Source organism: Schistocerca americana, chromosome 8, assembly GCF_021461395.2.
Source record: "Schistocerca americana isolate TAMUIC-IGC-003095 chromosome 8, iqSchAmer2.1, whole genome shotgun sequence".
In the NCBI taxonomy this organism is placed as follows: Eukaryota; Metazoa; Arthropoda; class Insecta; order Orthoptera; family Acrididae; genus Schistocerca; species Schistocerca americana.
In genome coordinates, this window is record NC_060126.1 from 238923649 (window position 1) to 238929873 (window position 6225).

Genomic DNA, 6225 nt, shown 5'->3' on the forward strand with positions numbered 1-6225 from the left:
ACTCTGTCTCAACTACAGCTTTCCTTTCATATCCTTCCTTATAATTGCAGTCTGGTTTCTGTACAACGTATAGTTAATTAGTAAATAACCTTTTGCTCCCTGTGTTTTATCACTGTTCCCTTCAAAATTTCAGAGAGTGTCCTGTTCCCATAGATTTTTCATGCAGGTGGCAGCTCAACTGTAGCTCCACTCAGCTCTGTGGAGTGTTTATAAAAATGAGTCGAAAAATGCAATCACAGCATTGCGAAATGCACTGGAAAGAATCTCGCCAAGAAAAACAATCGTCGTTAGCATCCCACATAGACATGACCTAATAAACAGTTCATGTGTAAATAATGAAATCAAATTCACAAACAGAATGTTTAAAAGGCATGCAAAGCATTCAAGGACGTGAAGTTTTTGGACAGTAATTCCGAAGAGAGAAACCATTTTACTCGACATGGAATGCACAGGAACCGGCTAGGAAAACGTGTACTTGCTAAAGCACTATTAGCAGAAACATTCAAACTATTTGTAAACACCACTCCTCCAATCATTCTAAAAGCACCTGTGCCCATTGAAACTGTACCATTGGAAGAAATACAGACAGTGTCATCAAAATACTCCTTCAAACCTAATGGAACAGCTGAAGGGAAGACTTCATATGCAGCAGCACCTGTATGTGAATCAACACAAACAGGTCTTTTATACAAAAGCAAGACAGCACCAGCAGTTACAACTCAAGTGGGAAACGTTAGTCCACTGCCAACTTGTGAAGCAGCAGCATTTAAGGAGGAAGAACAGTCATCAATAGCAGAAACAGCAACACCAACCCCCACAGGATCAAGTGTACAAGCTGACAGTGTAGAAACCTCACCAACAGGAGATCCACCCTCTATGGCAAAAAGGAGCACAGTAGTGACTGCGGCTGCTCCACATAGGATGTGCCTGAGATCAAGAAAGTCCTCAGCTGCAAATGGGGATTTTTTATGGTACTGGGGCAGAAGGGGGAAGGTTCCAATCAGAATGTAAGTAATGTAGTTAATAACAACAAATGTGGGTGTTACCAGCACAACAGCTCCCTCTTCCCTGCAGAAAACTGTTCCTGTAATACTGGTATGTCAAAAGAAATAAAACTCAGTCCCAACAGTGGCAGCACCACAACCAATCATGTAATTAAAAATAAGCTCAAAATTTTTCACCAAAATATTCAAAGCCTGCTCTGTAAGTTAGACCAGTTTATTGTAAATATTGATGAACCAACAGGCGCAAATTGTGCTCATATTCTCTGTCTGACAGAACACCATGTCACTTTTGGCATCGAAATGCTCAATATACCAAACTATGTTTTAGCTACCTCATTTTGTAGAAAGCATATGTGCAAAGGTGGGGCAGCTATTTATGTGAAAAACAGCCTGTCCTTTAATACAATAGATGTAGAGAAATATTGTGTAGAGAAAGACTTTGAGGCATGTGTCACAGAAATAGTAGAAGCTAACATGAAACTGGTAATCGTAGCAGTATACAGGGCTCCATCTGGTAATTTTAAAGTATTCATGAGACAATTAGATTCTGTGCTATTGTATCTCTCAAGAAAAAATAGGGACATTACAGTGACTGGAGATTTTAATATAGATTTCCCAGAAAGCTCATCTTCTAAGACAGAGTTTGCAAATTTAATGCATACCTACAACCTTGTCTCCACTGTCAGTTTTCCCACAAGAACTACTGCCACTTCCAGCACTCTAATAGACAATATCTTTGTAGATATGAGAAAAACTAATCACATCAAAGTTGAAAAAGTCATAAATGGTCTCTCTGATCATGATGGGCAAATACTCACAATTGACAACTTTAATACAAATCAGAACAAAGCTAGTGCACAGTGGAAAACCATTAGAAACATGAATGAGGAAAATATCCAAAAATTCAAATTATGCATTCAGGAGATTGACTGGAGGTATGTTTATCTTGCAAATGATGTTAATACAAAATACACTCCTGGAAATGGAAAGAAGAACACATTGACACCGATGTGTCAGACCCACCATACTTGCTCCGGACACTGCGGGAGGGCTGTACAAGCAATGATCACACGCACGGCACAGCGGACACACCAGGAACCGCGGTGTTGGCCGTCGAATGGCGCTAGCTGCGCAGCATTTGTGCACCGCCGCCGTCAGTGTCAGCCAGTTTGCCATGGCTTACGGAGCTCCATCGCAGTCTTTAACACTGGTAGCATGCCGCGACAGCGTGGACGTGAACCGTTGTGCAGTTGACGGACTTTGAGCGAGGGCGTATAGTGGGCATGCGGGAGGCCGGGCGGACGTACCGCCGAATTGCTCAACACGTGGGGCGTGAGGTCTCCACAGTACATCGATGTTGTCGCCAGTGGTCGGCGGAAGGTGCACGTGCCCGTCGACCTGGGACCGGACCGCAGCGACGCACGGATGCACGCCAAGACCGTAGGATCCTACGCAGTGCCGTAGGGGACCGCACCGCCACTTCCCAGCAAATTAGGGACACTGTTGCTCCTGAGGTATCGGCGAGGACCATTCGCAACCGTCTCCATGAAGCTGGGCTACGGTCCCGCACACCGTTAGGCCGTCTTCCGCTCACGCCCCAACATCGTGCAGCCCGCCTCCAGTGGTGTCACGACAGGCGTGAATGGAGGGACGAATGGAGACGTGTCGTCTTCAGCGATGAGAGTCGCTTCTGCCTTGGTGCCAATGATGGTCGTATGTGTGTTTGGCGCCGTGCAGGTGAGCGCCACAATCAGGACTGCATACGACCGAGGCACACAGGGCCAACACCCAGCATCATGGTGTGGGGAGCGATCTCCTACACTGGCCATACACCACTGGTGATCGTCGAGGGGACACTGAATAGTGCACGGTACATCCAAACCGTCATTGAACCCATCGTTCTACCATTCCTAGACCGGCAAGGGAACTTGCTGTTCCAACAGGACAATGCACGTCCGCATGTATCCCGTGCCACCCAACGTGCTCTAGAAGGTGTAAGTCAACTACCCTGGCCAGCAAGATCTCCGGATCTGTCCCCCATCGAGCATGTTTGGGACTGGATGAAGCGTCGTCTCACGCGGTCTGCACGTCCAGCACGAACGCTGGTCCAACTGAGGCGCCAGGTGGAAATGGCATGGCAAGCCGTTCCACAGGACTACATCCAGCATCTCTACGATCGTCTCCATGGGAGAATAGCAGCCTGCATTGCTGCGAAAGGTGGATATACACTGTACTAGTGCCGACATTGTGCATGCTCTGTTGCCTGTGTCTAGGTGGCTGTGGTTCTGTCAGTGTGATCATGTGATGTATCTGACCCCAGGAATGTGTCAATAAAGTTTCCCCTTCCTGGGACAATGAATTCACGGTGTTCTTATTTCAATTTCCAGGAGTGTATAATTTATTTACTGGCAAATTATCAGGTATATTTGAAAATGTCTTTCCAAAAAAGGTCTGCAGACTACAGAACAGCCAATCAAGCAAAAAACCATGGCTTACCAAGGTCATAAAAATATCATGCCAGAGAAAAAGAGAACTGTATATAATATCTAGACAATCCAATAATCCCCTCCAGATGAAATATTATAGGACATACTGTAAAATCTTAACTAAAGTCATTAAAAAATCTAAAAGTATGTGCATGCAATCTGAAATTAACCGTTCAAACAATAAAATCAGAACGATTTGGAATGTAATAAAGAGGGAAACAGGTACTACACCATCTGACAATGAAAAAATTGCTGTCCTAAAAATTAACGATTTGGAAATAACTGATAGTAAACAGATAGCAGACACATTTAACAACCACTTTCTAAGTGTCACCTCTCAAATAGGTTGCAGTGGTTACCTAAGGGAAGCTTTAGATATTCTGAAACTTAACCTCCCACAATGTTTTAGTGATATAAATGTAACACCCATAACTGTTAATGAAATAAAAAAAATAATTCACTCATTGAAAAGTAAAGGATCTTCAGGTATAGATAACATCTCTAATAAACTGTTGAAAGCCTGCAGTAATGATGTAAGTGTAGTACTTGCTCACATTTGCAACATGTCTCTTTATGAGGGAGTTGTTCCAGAGAGAATGAAATATGCCATTGTGAGACCTCTTTTCAAGTCTGGCGATGCTACAGATGTAAAAAATTATCGTCCTGTCTCTCTCTTAACAACATTTTCAAAGGTTCTTGAAAAGGCAGGGTATAACAGGAGTGTGGCACATCTTGATAAACTTAATATTATTAACCACACACAGTTTGGTTTTCAAAAAGGGGTTTCCACAGAGCTTGCCATATATTCACTCACAAATGATGTCTTGGAGTCTATTAATAGTAAGAAGTCACCAGTTGGTGTCTTCTGTGATACTTACAAGGTCTTTGATTATGTAAACCACAAGATACTCTTGGAGAAGGCCTATCATTATGGAATCAAAGGGCCTATAGGTAACTGGCTAAAATCATATCTTGAAGACAGGAAACAAAAGATGGTTCTAAATAGCTGCAACAAAGGATCTTCTAATCTAGTGGCTTCTGAATGGGGCAAAATTCAGCTTGGAGTTCCCCAGGGATCTGTCCTTGGACCCTTGCTGTTTTTAATATATGTTAATGATTTACCCCTGTCCATTAGTAAAAATTGTGAATTCACAATGTTTGCTGATGATACAAGCATTGTCATAGATGGTAAGTCTACTGCTGATCTGGAGACTGATGTTAATGATATACTCAGAGAAGTTACAGCTTGGTTTTCAATTAATTCTCTTTCAGTTAATATTAAAAAACTAATTTTATACAGTTCCACACAAAAAATAAAACTCTAGAAAATATAGTAGGCCTAATTGCTCATGACAACCAGAAACTAGAACAGGTGCAATCCACTAAATTCCTGGGGGTTCACATTGACAGTAGGCTCAACTGGGAACAGCATGTGTCCCTTACTCTAAAAAGGCTTTCATCAGCAACTTTTGCTCTAAGAATAATTACTCATTCTGGGGACATCAACATTTTAAAATCATCTTACTTTGGGTACTTTCACTCATTAATGAGTTACAGAATAATATTCTGGGGTAATTCACCAGCCTCAAAAAAAATCTTAACTGCTCAGAAGAGAGCAGTCAGAATCATGTGTGGGGTTCCTCCACGAACCTCATGTAGAAAACTTTTTACACAGTTAGGTATTCTGACCACAACATGTCAGTACATATACTCTCTGATGAATGTAGTTAATAAAGACTATGCTCAGTATGAAACAAATTGTTCATACCATAACTACAATACTAGAGGTAAAGATGATCTACATGTTGAACTAAAAAATTTAACACTTGTACAGAAGGGAGTAAAGTATGCTGCTATAAAGACTTTTAATGCATTGCCTAATTATATTAAATGTACAAGAGAAAATGAAACGCTGTTCAAAGGTATGTTAAAAAAATACCTGCTCGACCATCCACTGTACTCGTTACATGAATTCCTTTCCAGAAGTAATGCCCTCCCTTAATAATAGATATATTTAGTCTCTTAGTTATTAGGTGGACAATACAATATTATCTTAATGTTATAGTTATAAGGTTATATTGAGAACTACTATACTAGTTAAATGACAGCTCATAAATGAGAAAAAGTGATACTTATAATATCTGTATCATTGTATTATATTACTATACTGTAGCATTAATTGTATTTGTACAATTGTATTGACACGTTCCACATCTAGGCGAATCACTCGCATGTACGGATCTATGGAATACGCATACCAAATAAATAAATAAATAAAATAAAAATGGTTGCCTGTCACGCCAGGGCCTACGAATCAACGATTGGCTGTCTCTGTACAGGTACATTTTTAAAGTGCTCAACAAAAGTGCACAGGTGGTGCTGAGATTGTTGCCAAACTAGTGAAATGGGAGGGCAATCTTAGAGAGACCCTTTGCTGTTTTATTCATGCGTATGTTAATATTGCATTGCCTATGATCACACCACAGGCAGTTGTGAGACAGGAGGGCTGAAAATGCATAAACACCCATTGCAGCTACAGATCATATTACAATGGTTTTGAACAGACCCTAGTGGTTGCACCCTGTACACTAGAGCAAAATTTGCGGTTTTGCTACACTCCAAAAGGGTGCAGTCTTGCTCAGTGACATTGCAGGCCAATGACAATGTCCTTAGAAAAGGGTTGAATTGTCCAGGAGAGGGGAGCCAACAGTATCAAAGGTCATCAAGAATGTTGT